Consider the following 14908-nt stretch of genomic DNA (forward strand, 5'->3'; position numbering starts at 1 on the left):
ATTATGCCACAAAACCGGAAAATCTTTGCGACAGCAGATGAAGTTGAATGCGGGGGGGGGGGGGAATGGCTTTGGGCTTAGAAATGTCTTGTGCATTTATTTAATTCACTCAGCGTCTCTTTCCGAAAGCATGTGCTAACACCAGCAGTAGAGTTCTGGAAGGCTCCCAAAGAGAAAAAGAAAAGGACTTTCCATTCTTCTTTTGTCATTGAAAGATCCTGCTTGAGGAAATACTGAGCAAGCAGGTTAACCAGAAGGACGTTCATGGGAACACATTATTCAGGGTGGATATCTTTTGGGACGGGAGCCAGCTGTTGAATGCTGGTTGTGACAGACGTTTCTTGAGCATAACTTATTTGTTTTCACAACCTGTGTCTTATAGCACCCAAGTGCTCCTGCTGGCATGTGAATTGGCTGGGCAGGAACAAAGATTAAGGGCAGGGGGGGGTGTCTCTTGGGGCACACTGGAAAATGTGGGTCTTTGAGAGGACACCCATTTCCCCGGAGCCCAGGTTCAAATGTTGGCCTGACACCTGCTGCCATGATCTGAAAGTGGGGTTGCCAGCTCCAGATTGGGAAGTACCTGGAGATTTTGGGGGTGGAGCCTGAGGAGGGCGGGGCTTGGGGAGGGGAGGGTCTTCAATGGGTTACAATGCCATAGTGTCCCCCTTCCAAAGTGGCCATTTTCTCCAGACGGAACTGATCTCTGCCGCCTGGAGAGCAATTGTAATCCCAGGAAATCTCCAGCCGCCACCTGGAGGTTGCAACCCAAAGAGAGAGCTCACGGGATCGAGGTAGGAAGGAAGCAAACAACCGTGATGTATTCTGCCCAAAAAACCCGATCTTCACAGACTCGAAAATTCTTTTCCCAATATTCAGTTTACTGGAAGCAATTCAAACGCCCATCGACACCAACGAACCGTGCGTATTGTATCTTGTTCCGTGTATAACTTTATCAAAGTGGGTAGCGTCGAAATACCTATAGAATACTAATCCATTTGGCAAACACTCTAGTCATATCTCCTAGTAGCACTCATCAATGGATAACTTTGATAAAGTCATTTGCTTTCTTTGATAACTTTGATAAACGAAACAAGATACAATGTGCATGGTTTGTTGGTGTCGATGGCGTTTGCATTGCTTCCAGTAAACTGAATACTGGAAAAAGAATGTTCAAGTCTGTGAAGACTGTCTTTGGCACAATACATCACGGTTGTTTGTTTCTTTTTTGCCTCCTGGAGGTTGGCAACTCTAACTGAAAGGCATTGGCTACAGGAAAATGTCTGTGTTCTTAGCTGTGAATATCGTGAGCCCAATTATTTATTTATTTATTTATTTATTTATTTATTTATTTATTTATTTATTACTTTCAACTTCTATACCGCTCCATTCCCGCAGGTTTGGAGCGGTTTACATTTGTAAATTACTTCTCCTATCTAAGGCCACAGTATATATATGGGGGAAGGTGACTGCCTACCGGCACCCAGGCAGCAGGGCTCTGTTGTTGTCGTCCGGCTCTTCAAGTGGGCTCTGTTGTTGTTGTTCGGCACTCCGAGTGTTGTTCGGCTTTCCACCTCCTGGCGTCTTGGTACAGGTCTTATTACAGCGACTCCTTCCGGCGGTGCAGGTCTTATTACAGCAACTTCCTCCGGCGGGCTCCTCCTGGTGCGCAGCCACACGCTGACCGCAGCTCCAGCTCTCGTCCTGCTGGCTCTGCTGCGCTGCGCCGCCGTGCCATCGCGCCTCCACGATCTAGTCTCCATCTGGATTCTGCCGCTCGACATCGGGCGCTACGCCCGCTGGGTCGCCATGTCGCTCGTCTTCACCGTCATCGCGACACACCGCTCCACAATCCACATACACAGATTCCTTTAACGTGTAAAGAGAAACACACACATACCCTTTATGAGTTAAAAGATTCTAGTGGGATACAGGAACTGGCTCTGAAGACGCTTCCTCTCAGAGAGCGTTCCCTGCTCCGACTGTTTACATTTTGTTAAGGGGTCTCCATTTGTATTTTTGTGTAGTTTACTAGCCAGACATACTTCTGGCACAAAGGTCTGCAGGCTCTAATAATAATAGTTGTGTGTGCTGTCAGGTTGCAACTGACTCGTGGTGACCCCTGGACGGTGGGGTTTTCAGGCCAAGAGAGGAGCAGAGGTGGTTTGCCATTGCCGCTTTCTGCATAGCAACCTCAGTCTTCCTTGGTGGTCTTGGTGACATGACTGAGGTTTATAAAATTATGCCTGGAATAGAGCAGGTAGAGAAAGAGGTACTTCTTTCCCTTTCTCACAATACAAGAACTCGTGGGCACTCAATGAAATTGCTGAGTGGTCGGGTTAGAACAGATAAAAGGAAGTACTTCTTCACCCAAAGAGTGATTAACACGTGGAATTCACTGCCACAGGAGGTGGCGGTGGCTACAAGCATGGACGGCTTCAAGAGGGAATTAGATAAGCATATGGAGCAGAGATCCATCGGCGGCTATTAGCCACCAGGTATAGATAGGGACTCCAGGGCAAGTGATGCTCTGTATTTTTGGTGCTGGGGGGGGGGTCAATAGTATGAGGGTTCCTAGTGTCCTGGCCCCACTGGTGGACCTCGTGACGGCACCTGGTGTTTTTGGCCACTGTGTGACAGAGTGTTGGACTGGATGGGCCATTGGCCTGATCCAACATTGGCTTCTCTTATGTTCTCTTATGTTCTTAGTCTCCTGCCCAAGTACTAAGCATGGCCGACCCTGTTTAGCTTCCAAAATGTGCATAATATAGAAGAAGAAACCTCCTTAAGGGTTATTGATTTGTTATTAAAATACATGTCGTCCTGCCTTTCCCACAGCCAACAGCAGCTCAAGGCGGTTTACAAAGCCCCATGGTTTATAGGGTTGCCAATCTCCAGGTGGCACCTGGATATCTCCAGCTATTACAGTTGATCTCCAGTTGGCCACGATCCGTTCCTCTGGAGAAGATGGCTGCTTTGGAGGGTGGACTCTAAGGGATTATACCCTGCTGAGGTCTCTCCGTTCCCCAGACCCCACCGTCCCCAGGCCTCAACCCCCAAATCTCCAGGTATTTTCCAACCCAGAGCTGGTGACAACTGAACCCATTAAGCACTGGCCCTAGAATAGCTAATTCCATACCAGCACCACAGCTACTTACTTCACACCAGTATCACAAATTCTTATTTTACAGTGGCACTGTATCTCTTCCTTTATAACCATCTGTTTAAAAAAAGCGATGTCAAAGTAAAGAACCACCAGACTACCTATTTTGAACAACTGACCTGTGGAAATCTAAGCCGTCCACATTCAAATGATGGGATTCTGTTGTTTTAATCTTGGTTTCCCTCCATTGACTCTTTTTATGGGCTTGGCAGGATTTCCCACCCCGTCCTCCCATCTGCAGCCTGCACCTGCTTGGCAAAGTCAAATGGCTCTGAACTTCCTGGATTCCTCCGGTGCCTTTAGGCAGACAGCTTGAAAGCCAGGCCATCAGTTATCACAGATGTGGGGGCTTGTGTGCAGAGAACAGGATTGGCTTCTACGTCCCACAGTTTTCTTTTTGTTCCTTCGAACATAGTTCGAACATAGCCAGTTTGGTGTAGTGGTTAAGTGTGTGGACTCTAACCTGGGAGAACTGGGTTTGATTCCCCCACTCCTCCACTTGCACCTGCTGTTGTGACCTTGGGTCAGTCACAAGCTCTGGCATAGCTGTCCTTGAAAAAGAGCAGTTTGTGTCAGAGTTCTCTCAGCCCCACCCACCTCACAGGGTGTCTGTTGTGGGGAGGGGAAGGGAGAGGAGTTTGTAAGCCGCTCTGAGACTCCAAGTGAAGGGCGGGGTACAAATCCAATCTCTTCTTCTTCTTCTTCTTCTTCTCTTTTTGTAAACAGCTGCTATCTCAAGGCGTACGGCATGGGGCTATAAAATAGGGGACACGTTTCAGAATTCTATCCAATGCGCTTGCTCCCAGTGTTTTTAATGGTGCACTGAAATTCAGGAAGCAGTTGAGACTTTCCCAACTATCGCTGCAAAATGGTGTTTGTGGAGAATCCATTTCCATAACCCTTTTGGGTCCACAGGCTAGTTCAGTTCAGTTCAGTTTAGGGTTGCCAAGGGGGGTGGGGAAACCCCTGCCTGAGAGGCCCGTTCCCTGCCGGTGGGGATCGGGCTGCCGGGGGGACCCCACCCCCAAAGTGTGCGACGTGCCTGGTGTGAACACGTCACCTGGAGGTGACATAATCACGTCGGGCACATTGCGAGGGGACACTCTATCATCCGAGGGAAAACTCTATGGTTTTCCCTTGAATGATTGTGGCCCCGCCCCCAACGTGCCTGACGTGATTACGTCACTTCCGGGTGACATGATTGCGGCATACGCACCAGGAGACTCCGGGAGATGTCCGGGACTCCCCCCGCTATTCCTGAGGTAGGACTTGGCAACCCTAGTTCAGTTCGATTTATTGCATATGGCCAATGGCCGTTACAAATACAATGCAATGCAATGCAATGCAATGCAATACAATAAAAGTTATAAAATGCAGAATAGGATCTGCATTAAAACACAGGAAGTAAAAATATATATGTCTGACATAAAACTGCTTAAAATAATATAAAAATTAGAACATACAAAATAAAATAAGGTTTGGGGTAAGGTTACTAAAAAGGATCTTAAATACCTTGACGTAGCCCTGGCTATTTAGCTGGAGAGGATTTAGTCAACTTGATGCAGATTTTCTTTGCTGCTAGAGCAAAGAGTGCAGCTTTCTACCAATACCCTGACTCCACTTCTGCAAGTAAAGTTAAAACTTTTCCGGATGTTTTATTTATTTATATTTATTTATTTAGGCATTTTTACCCTGCCCTCCCCGCAAGCGGGCTCAGGGCGGCTTACAAGGGGCAAGAGCCCAATTTATCTAAGATTGTGCCAAGAAACTTCTTTCTTGGGAGTGACTAAAGTGGACAATCCAGGCGGTAATGACACAGATCTTCAGAGACTGAGCCACCGCATAAACAAAGGCACTCAGTGGGTCCATAGGCTAATGATCCAAAGGATGTGACAATTGGAGAATGGGCATCCCTTGTGGGTGCATGACTGAGCTACCAGCTCATGATTTGCTAAGGGCTCTAGACAAGTAAGGGGCCGTGGTGGCTCAGAGGCCGTGGAAGTTTGAGACCCGAGTACCGCATGACGGCGTGAGCTCCTGTCTCTGGTCCCAGCTCCTGTCAACCTAGCAGTTTGAAAGCAAGAAATTGCAAGTAGATAAATAGGTACGGCTTCGGTGGGAAGGAGCTTTCTGTCCGCCTGAGCGTTTAGTCATGCCGGCCACATGACCACAGAAAAGTCTTCGGACAGCTCTGGCTCGTCGGCTTGGAAACGGAGATGAGCACTGCCCCCTAGAGTCGGATTCAACTAGCTTTCGAGCAAGGAAAACCCTTACCTTTACCTTTACCTCTACTAGACAAGCAACATTGTCAGCATAGGTCAGTCCAGGGGTCATTTCGTAGAAAAAGATGTGCAGGAGCTCATTAGCATCACTTATTTGCATCACTTATTTGCATATGCCACACTCCCTGACATCACCGGAAGTGTGTCAGAAGGCAACACCCACTGCTCAGGCTCCATTGGACTGTTTTGGATTGCTAGCTATTGGGGGGACGGGACGTGCAGATCTGCCCTCACAGAGGAGAGAGAGCTTGTACCTGAAGGCAGGTCAGGGTGGGGGCTCTGCAGCTTACCTGGCTGCTTCTTCCTCTGACTGAGGGCTGCTGGGAGCAGGGGGCGGGGCTTGTTGCATGTGCCCACCCCCTGGGCTCCTTACTGCCAGAGCTCCGCTCCTGTGCGCTCCTGCAGGAAATGACCCCTGGGTCAGTCACTCTCCCCCTAAAAATGAACGGTTTGGGGTCTCTGGCATACACACCCATCACACAGGTCTGACACATACACCTGGTGCAGAAACAAGATATCCCCGTATCAGCCAGCTGGTTGACGAGACTGAGCACATCCCTCGCTCACTTTTTTTGTGCTCTGCTTGTGCTGTGCCTGAGGTCTATTCGTGCCCTGCCAGTGCTGTTCCTGAGCTACATTTGCACTCCGCCAGTGCTCTGCCCACACTCTGCCTAGGGTTGTCATCTCTGGGTTGGGAAAGCATGGTGCTTCTGGGAGGGGAGGGACCTCATTGATAGATAACGCCATGGAGTCCACCCCCTCCAAAGCAGCCATTTTCTCCAGGGGAACTGATCTCTGTCATCTGGAGATTGGTTGTAATCCTGGGAGATCCCCAGGCCCCACCTGCAATTTTCAGCTTGACCTCTGTTCGTGCTCTGCCTGTGCTCAGCTTGAGCTCTTTTTGTACGCTGCCTGTGCTCGGTATGAGCTCTGTGTGTGCTTTGACCAATGGTTGCTTTTTAACTTGTTCATTAATGATTTGGAGTTGGGAATCAGCAGTGCGCAGAAGACACTCACTTGTTCAGGGCGGTGAGAATCAGGGAGGGCTGTGAGGCGCTCCGGAGGGATCTGTCGAGGCTGGACCGAGTGGGCATCAGCTTGGCAAGCGAGGTTCCATGTGGGCAGGGGTCATTTTCTGCAGGAGCGGAGCTCCGGCAGTAAAGAGCCCAGGGGGCGGGCCCATGCAACAAGCCCCACCCCCTGCTCCCAGCAGCCCTCAGTCAGAGCAAGAAGCAGCCAGGTAAGCTGCAGAGCCCCCTCCCCGGCCCCCTGGTCCAAAACAGTCCAGTGGCACCTTTAAGACCAAGTTTTATTCAGGTACAAAAGCTCTCCGTCCTCTGCAAGGACAGATCTGCACATTCCCCCCCCCCCAATAGCTAGCAATCCAAAACAGTCCAGTGGAGCCTGAGCGGTGGGTGTTGCCTTCTGACACACTTCCGGTGATGTCAGGGGGTGTGGCATATGCAAATGACTTATGCCAATGAGCTCCTGCACCTCTTTTTCTACCAAATGACCCCTGCATGTGGGCAAGTGCCAAGTAATGCACATTGGAGCCAAAAATCCTAACTATAAATACATGTTGATGAGGTCCGAACGGGTGGTAACCAATGTTCCCTCTAAGCTCTGGAATCTTGTGAGCAAAAATTCTACTTTCTGAGCTACTGGCATTGAAGTTGTGAGTGAGCAATTTGGCTGCGGCATCAATTAGTTTGCCCTGGAGCCATCCTTCCTGAGCTAGGACAAAAATGCGTGAGCCAGAGGCTAAAAAACTGTGAGCTGGCTCACACTAACTCAGCTTAGAGGGAACACTGGTGGTAACTGACCAGGAGAGAGCTCTTGGAGTCGTGGTAGATGTGTGACTGCAATAAAAAGGGCAAGTGCTGTGCTGGGGGTTATTAGGAAGGGGACTGAAAACAAATCAGCCAGTATCATATGCCCTTGTATAAATCTATGGTGTGGCCTCATTTGGAATACTGAGTACAGTTCTGGTCACCGTAACTCAAAAAAGATATTATAGCATGTCAGGAGGGCGTTTTCAGCCCCCTCCCGACTATGCCGGAACCCACCCCCATCATTCCAGAAAATACCAAGAGCCAGGGCCCCGCCCCTTTCCAGGAGGACCAGGAATACTGGCAAGCAGACCCCAACGGGGAGATGGGGCCACTAAAGGGTGGGAAGTCAAATGGGTCTGAAAACCCTGTACAGGAACAAATGTGTTGGTGGAGTCACTTTAAGAGTTGGGTGGTGGGTTCACCGTGTGATGTAACCAAAGCAAATAAAAATGGCTCTCAGGTGGACCCGAGGAGGAATGACGTGTGGAGACGCGAGAGAGACAGAGAGGAGTGAGTTAACTCGAACTCGTCCGGCGTGCCACCGGGCTGAAAGAGAGTCTGTGTCAACTCTCAAACGGCAATTTCTGAGGGGAAACCTGAGCCTAAAGAACTGCTACACATCACACTGGATAGAACTCACAACCCAACCGAACCCGACAGCCCAGAAAAAGCTCACATAGCATTGGGAAAGGTGTAGGAAAAGGCAACTAAAATGATAAAGGGGATGGCACACCTTCCCTATGAAGGAAGGGCTCTTTAATTTGGAGAAATGACAATTGAGGGGGACACAGGTTTACAAAATTATGCATGGCATAGAGAAGGGAGAGAAAGAAGCACTTGTCTCCCTTTCTCACCATACAAGAACTCGTGGACACTCAATGAAATGAATGAACAGTAGGTTAAAGGAAGTATTTCTTCACCCGAAGAGTAATAAACACACGGAATTCACTGCCACAGGAAGTGGTGGCAGCTACAAGCATAGATAACTTCAAGAGAGAACTAGAGAAGAACATGGAGGAGAAGTCCATCAGTGGCTATTAGCCACAAGGTATAGATGGAACACTCTGTCTGGGGCAGTGATGCTCTGTATTCTTGGTACTTGGGGGGCAACAGTGGGAGGGCTTCTAGAGTTCTGGCCCCGCTGGTGGACCTCCTGATGGCACCTGGGTTTTGGCCACTGTATGACAGAGTGTTGGACTGGATAGACCCCTGGCCTGATCCAACATGGCTTCTCTTATGTTGCTATGTTGTTGTTATGTATTGAGCCTAAGCTTTTTCTCTAGCTGTACCTAGAACGGGCTGAGCTTGCTTCTCTAGAACAATAGCTCTCCTGAATCCAGGAACTAACCAATAGATAAGCAGTGTAATGTAAATAGCCTATCACTGGTAGTGTGTGTGTGTTGGGTGTGGAGTTTTGCATGCTTATAAGCATGGCTGCAGCCCTGCTAGCTTGTCTTGTAGTTTGCTGAAATCGTTCTATATAATAATTCTGTTTTGGTCATGGACTCTCCTGAACATTCCACACGTTCCCAAATCAGTTGGCTCCCTGATCTGTCACTCAGAAGCTGTCCCTATCCACTGGCTGTGTTGCCTGAGTCTCGCCTCCAATATTCTAAACAGTTTGGTGTTCCTCTCCCTCCAATAGCCAGTCAGAACACAGAGGTCATATGCATATGCGGCCTGATTGGCTTTTGCCTCTAACATTCTAAACAGTTTGTTGTTGCTGTCGGGAGTCCTGAGGTAAATGTGTCCTAAGGTAAAATACATGTCCCAATTTTCCCTTAAACGGTCACCGGAACTGCCAAAATACATATCCCAATCTTCCCTTAAATGGTCACTGGAGTTGCCAGTCTCCCTGTGGGGCATGGAGATCGCCCAGAAATCACCGTGTCCCCCAGCCACAGGACATCATTTCCCCTACAGAAAATTTTCCAGCTATTACAATGGCTGCTTTGGGCAGTGGACTCTATGGCATTATACCCTGCTGAAGTGACTCCGCACCTCCCCAGGCTCTATCCCTCAAATCTACAGGTCTGACCCTCCCATTAGTATTGCCAGCCTCCAGGCAGCATCTGAAGATCTCCAAGATCAGTTCTCCTGGAAAAAATGGCAGCTTTGGGCAATGGACTCCATGGCATTATACCCTGCTGAGGTCCCTCCCCACCCCTTCCCTCCCCAGGCTCTACCCCTCAAATCTACAGGCATTTCCCAACCCAGAGTTGGCAACCATGTAATTGGCTATGGAACTGCTTTCCAGACCCTTGGAACCCAGAAGACATGGCATAGGAGGAGGTCCTTTTCTACCTTAGCTGCCACTGCATAGCCCCAAATTAACATAAGCCAACCTCCAGGCGGCACCTGGAGATGTCCAGCTATTAAAACTGATGTCCAGATGACCAAGATCAGTTCTCCTGGAAAAAATGGCTGCTTTGGGCAGTGGACTCTATGGCATTATACTCCGCTGAAGTCCCTCCACAACCCAAACCCTTCCCTCCCCAGGCTCTACCCTTCAAATCTACAGGTATTTCGCAACCCAGAGTTGGCAACCATGTGATTGGCTATGGAACCACTTTCCAGACCCTTGGAACCCAGAAGACATGGCACAGGAGGAGGTGGTTTTCTACCTTAGCTGCCACCGCATAACCCCCCCCCCCAATAAGTCAGGGGTGGAGGGAACCATACCTGTTACCAGGGCTCTAGTCGGGGGGGAGCTCTCAGGTACGGAGCTCCGGAAGAGAACCTCTAGGGGGCGGGGCGGTCACGTGGTGAAGCCCCGCCCCCTTCTTTACCCCGCCCTCTGCTTCGATCCTCATTCCGTTTGGGAATGAGGATGAAGCAGGAGGGTAAGTAGCCGGGCCTTCTGACACACTTCCGGTGATGTCAGGGGGCGTGGCATATGCAAATAAGTTATGCTAATGAGTTATGCTAATGAGCTCCGGCAGCTCTTTTTCTACAACAAGACCCCTGCCTGTTACCATGAGGCTGCAAAATGACTTGAGACAGCCCCGCCTTATAGCTAAGCAGAAGGAAATAAACATGGCTTGCCTCCCTTACATGCCCCCTACTTTGCTGAGAGGTGAGATGCTCGATAGGCAATGCTACATTATGTTGCCTTTGTAATATTTGTTCAGTTAGCTACCCAGTGAGCTAGCTACGCAAGCAAAGCATATTAGAAATAAACTGACGTTCCTCTGATCAGCAGCAAATCTGCTCATGCAGCTCCAGATTCCCGGAGAATCTCTGAACATCAAAATCAGCTAACTCTCAATTCCTTGTCCCTCCTTTTCTCCCCATTTCTTTCTCTCCGGATTTAAACAGCACATCTGCCTTCAAACTGTGCCTCTGCCCCTTCCCTTGGCTGCGAAGGGTCATTTCGTTCGAAGAGGAGAACGGCAGAGGAGAAAGATTCTAGGCCGTGATCTCCCATTCATGGAACATCATTTTCAACGGCAAGACATCAGCCTAGCAATGAAGGCTCTCCTGGTATCCATAACAGGATTAATTCAGCAGCGGACTCATTGAGCAAATACATTCAGCAAATGCAAGGGAATCACCATTAAAGTCTGCAGACGGGTGACAACAGCTAGCCAGCAGGAGATTTTAGAAGAGAAGAAGAAGAAGAGAAGAGATTGGATTTATACCCCGCCCTTCGCTACCCAAAGGTGTCTCAGAGCGGCTTACAAACTCCTTTCCCTTCCCCTCCCCACAAGAGACACCCTGTGAGGTGGGTGGGGCTGAGAGAGCTCTGACAGAAACTGCTCTTTTGGGAACAGCTGTGCCAGAGCTTGCGACTGACCCAAGGTCACATCAGCAGGAGCAAGTGGAGGAGTGGGGAATCAAACCCGGTTCTCCCAGATTAGAGTCCGCACACTTAACCACGGCACCAAACTGGAGCGAGCACACACAGATGCTCAGTGAATCCCAACCCTTTTAGAGTATCCAGAGGGAGGCAACTTGCAACGAAGGAAGATGAAACCACCCGTGAGAAGCACAGAAAGCACAATATGTATGATCCGACCCAACAGCATGGCTGTAAAAAACCCCACTAGGTAGGAAATCGGAATGGAAGGGGGGTGGGTGGGGAGGGTCTGAGAATACCAGGCTCTCCCATGAAGCCGGCCAGTGGAAAACCAGTGATCTCAGCTGCCGGAGGCAAAGCGCCAGCCGCATTAGTAATGTGGCCTCTGTTTCCAGCTGATCTTTTTGGCAGCCAGCTTAATAAGTCAGGAGGCTGAATGGAGGAAAAAGAACTGGGTTTTTGGTAACTGGGGCCCACTTTTTTCTTCCATGAAACAAGCTCGGCCACCGCGTGAGGTTCAAAGGCGCTGAAGAGGAGGCAGGAAGGTTACAGATCCGAGCAGGGTGGGTAAGAAGAAGCAAGACATTTGTCAGCAATGGTTGGCCTCCTTTGAAAACCTGCTACAGAGGTTTATGGGGTTTTTTAAAAACACACAACAGACGCATTTTGGAAGACTGGAAAGACCGCGACGAAACGAAGACCCTCATCAATGACTCTTCCTTTCCAGAAAGCTGCACCACTCTTGAATCTTTGTCTGCAATGTACTCCGGCCAAGGTTACTTTTGTGCAATTCTTGGACAAATAAACAGAGGCACGGTTTTTACAGTGCAAATCGTAGCAGGGCCTCCATTTAAAATCTGAAAGTAAACGGGGAGTTTTGAAGTTAGGGGAGGACAGCGACGTTTAAAAACAAAAACCTGTAAGGTTTTTTTAGCCGCTTGGGAGGTTCTGTGTCGCCCGCACCCTCCTTCTCCTACCCCCCCCCCATTTCTCCCTGGATGACTGTCCTGCAACTTGGAGAGTGCACAGAGAAATCCGAGCACTTTACTTTGTCAGGGCTTTTCCGCTACCTCCTCATCAGTAAGCGCACGGAGGTAAATATTTGGCATATTTTACACTGCCACATCTGATTTCAGTTATGGAACTTTTCGCCAAGGGGGAAAAAACCACCAAGGGCCAAGATCAACCTTGGGCACTGCGCTCCTTGTAGCAGTCTTCCTGGCAGGTAGTCGAAAGCATGACATCATCGGAGGGGAGGGGGAGAAAATCCCACCCTTGTGCTGAGATCACAAATCATTCCCAGAACAATTTAGGACTTCACAGCAGGGCCAAGCCGTCCCCTCAGGACAACGTCCACATCACAGGACTCTGACGGTGCAGAGGAGTAAACAGTGAAAGAAAGAAAGAAAGAAAGAAAGAAAGAAAGAAAGAAAGAAAGAAAGAAAGAAAGAAAGAAAGAAAGAAAGAAAGAAAGAAGCCTAATATGAGTTAATTGTTACACATGTTCATGTTCAGGAGAATTACATTTTCCTTTTTTCTCTTCCAGACACAATGCCTGAAAAGCTTGTGACTGTAACCGCAAGAAGCTGTCTAGTAAGGAGGGGAATTTGGAGCAGAGGTGCTTGAGGAAAAGGGGTGTTTAACCCTTCTGTTGCCTGCCAGTTTTCTAGTTGTTAAAGGTTCCCTGGCTCGAAAGCCAGTTGAATCCGACTCTAGGGTTGCAGTGCTCATCTCGGTTTCAAAGCCGAAGAGCCAGCGCTGTCCGAAGACGTTTCCGTGGTCATGTGGCCGGCATGACTAAACACCAAGGCGCACGGAACCCTGTTCCCTTCCCACCGAAGTGGTCCCTATTTATCTACTTGCAATGTCTTGCTTTCGAACTGCTAGGCTGGCAGGAGCTGGAACTAGAGATGGGCGCTCACTCTGTCATGCGGCACACTCGGGTCTCGAACTGCTGAACTACTGACCTTCCACAGCGTCTAGTTGTTATCAATACACAAATCCCCACCGTTAGGTTTCTAAAATGCACCCTTTCTTCTCAGAGCATGTTTGAAAGTTTGCGGGGTGGGGTGGGGAGAAGCAGCTCGGAGAAAAACCTGATCACTTGCTCTGTGTCTTTATTTTATTAACAGTTAACGTAAAGAATTCATTAGCACAAGATATAACTTAGGCTGGGGGGTGGTGTCAAATGAGGCACTGGAAGATCCCTGATTAGGTCTGATTAAGGTGGCTCAGGCTGAGCCCGCTGAAACTAAACCCAGCGAAGACGGAGGTCCTGTGCCTGAGTCAGAACGGTTCGGGGTTGGGGATCCCTCTCCTGACCTTCGATGGGGTGCCGTTGGTGCCAGCGTTGGAGATTAGGAGTTTGGGAGTGCTCCTGGATCCCTCCTTAACCATGGAGGCCCAGGTGGCAGCCACTGCCAGATCTGCAGTTTACCATCTTAGGCAGATTTGGCAGTTGGTTCCCTTCCTCGACCGCGATGACCTGGCTACGGTGATCCACGCGACGGTCACCTCAAGGCTAGACTACTGTAACGCTCTCTACATGGGGCTGCCTTTGTTGCAGATCCGGAAGCTGCAGCTAGTGCAGAATGCGGCGGCCAGGCTGTTGATGGGTCTCCCCAAGTGGGAGCACATCCGGCCTGGGTTGAAAGCACTGCACTGGCTGCCAATAGCATACCGGATCCACTTCAAAGTGCTGGTACTCACCTTTAAAGCCCTACATGGCCAGCGTCCGACTTACCTGAGGGACTGCCTTTCCCCACATATACCCCCAAGAGCACTTCGGTCGGGGACCCAACACCGCCTGGTGATTCCAGGCCCCCGGGAGGCAAAGCTTGCTGCGACCAGGGTAAGATTCTTCTCAGTGGTGGCCCCTATCTGATGGAATGAGCTCCTGGAGGAGATTAGGGCCCTGTGGGACCTTATGCAGTTCCTCAGGGCCTGCAAGACGGAGCTCTTCCACCAGGCTTTCATATAGGGGCCGCCACCACCACCAATGGTGGGGACAACAACGGGATCAGGGGCCGCCCTCAGAAAATCTGCCATATGTTTGCGTGGCACTAACACTGCTGGATTAGTTTTGGACCATCTACAGGACAATATCACCCCTAAGGAAATGATTGATAGTACCAGGGGTTTTTTTGTAGAAAAAGCCCAGCAGGAACTCATTAGCATGACAGGCCACACCCAATAGTAGAAACTCATTAGCATATTAGGCCACACCCTGTCCCTGATAGCACATCACATTAGCATATTGGGCCACACCTCATGTTACCAGAAGTGTGGTCATCCAGCCACACCCACCTTTTGCTTCTTATTCTATTTACTTTGTTTGTTGTCAAAACGATCCAGGGCCTTTTTTGTAGCAGGAACTCCTTTGCATGTTAGGCCACACACCCCTAATGTAGCCAATCCTAATGAGTTTCTGCTGTTGGGTGTGGCCTATTATGCTAATGAGTTTCTGCAGGGCGTGGCCAACTTAGGAGCCGGCCGGAACTCCATTCCTGTGCGTTCCTGCCCCAAAATAGCCCTGATTGATACCACCATGAGACCTAAGGAAATTATTGATACCACCATGAAACTATTCAAAGACCATCTTGTTACATGAAGCACTTTATTATTGTTATTGTTATTATCTATGATCTTATGGTTTTTATCTGGTTTTCTGTATGCCCCTTGTAAGCTGCCCTGAGCCCGCTTGCAGGGAGGGCGGGGTAAAAATGTCAAAATAAATAAATAAAATAAATAAAAAATAAAGTTTTTAAAGGGAGGGAAGGTGGCTTGGTATAGCCCTATCTCGTCGAATCTCAGAAGCTAAGCAGGGTTGGTA

Source organism: Gekko japonicus, unplaced genomic scaffold, assembly GCF_001447785.1.
Source record: "Gekko japonicus isolate JY-2015 unplaced genomic scaffold, Gekko_japonicus_V1.1 scaffold55, whole genome shotgun sequence".
Lineage (NCBI taxonomy): Eukaryota > Metazoa > Chordata > Lepidosauria > Squamata > Gekkonidae > Gekko > Gekko japonicus.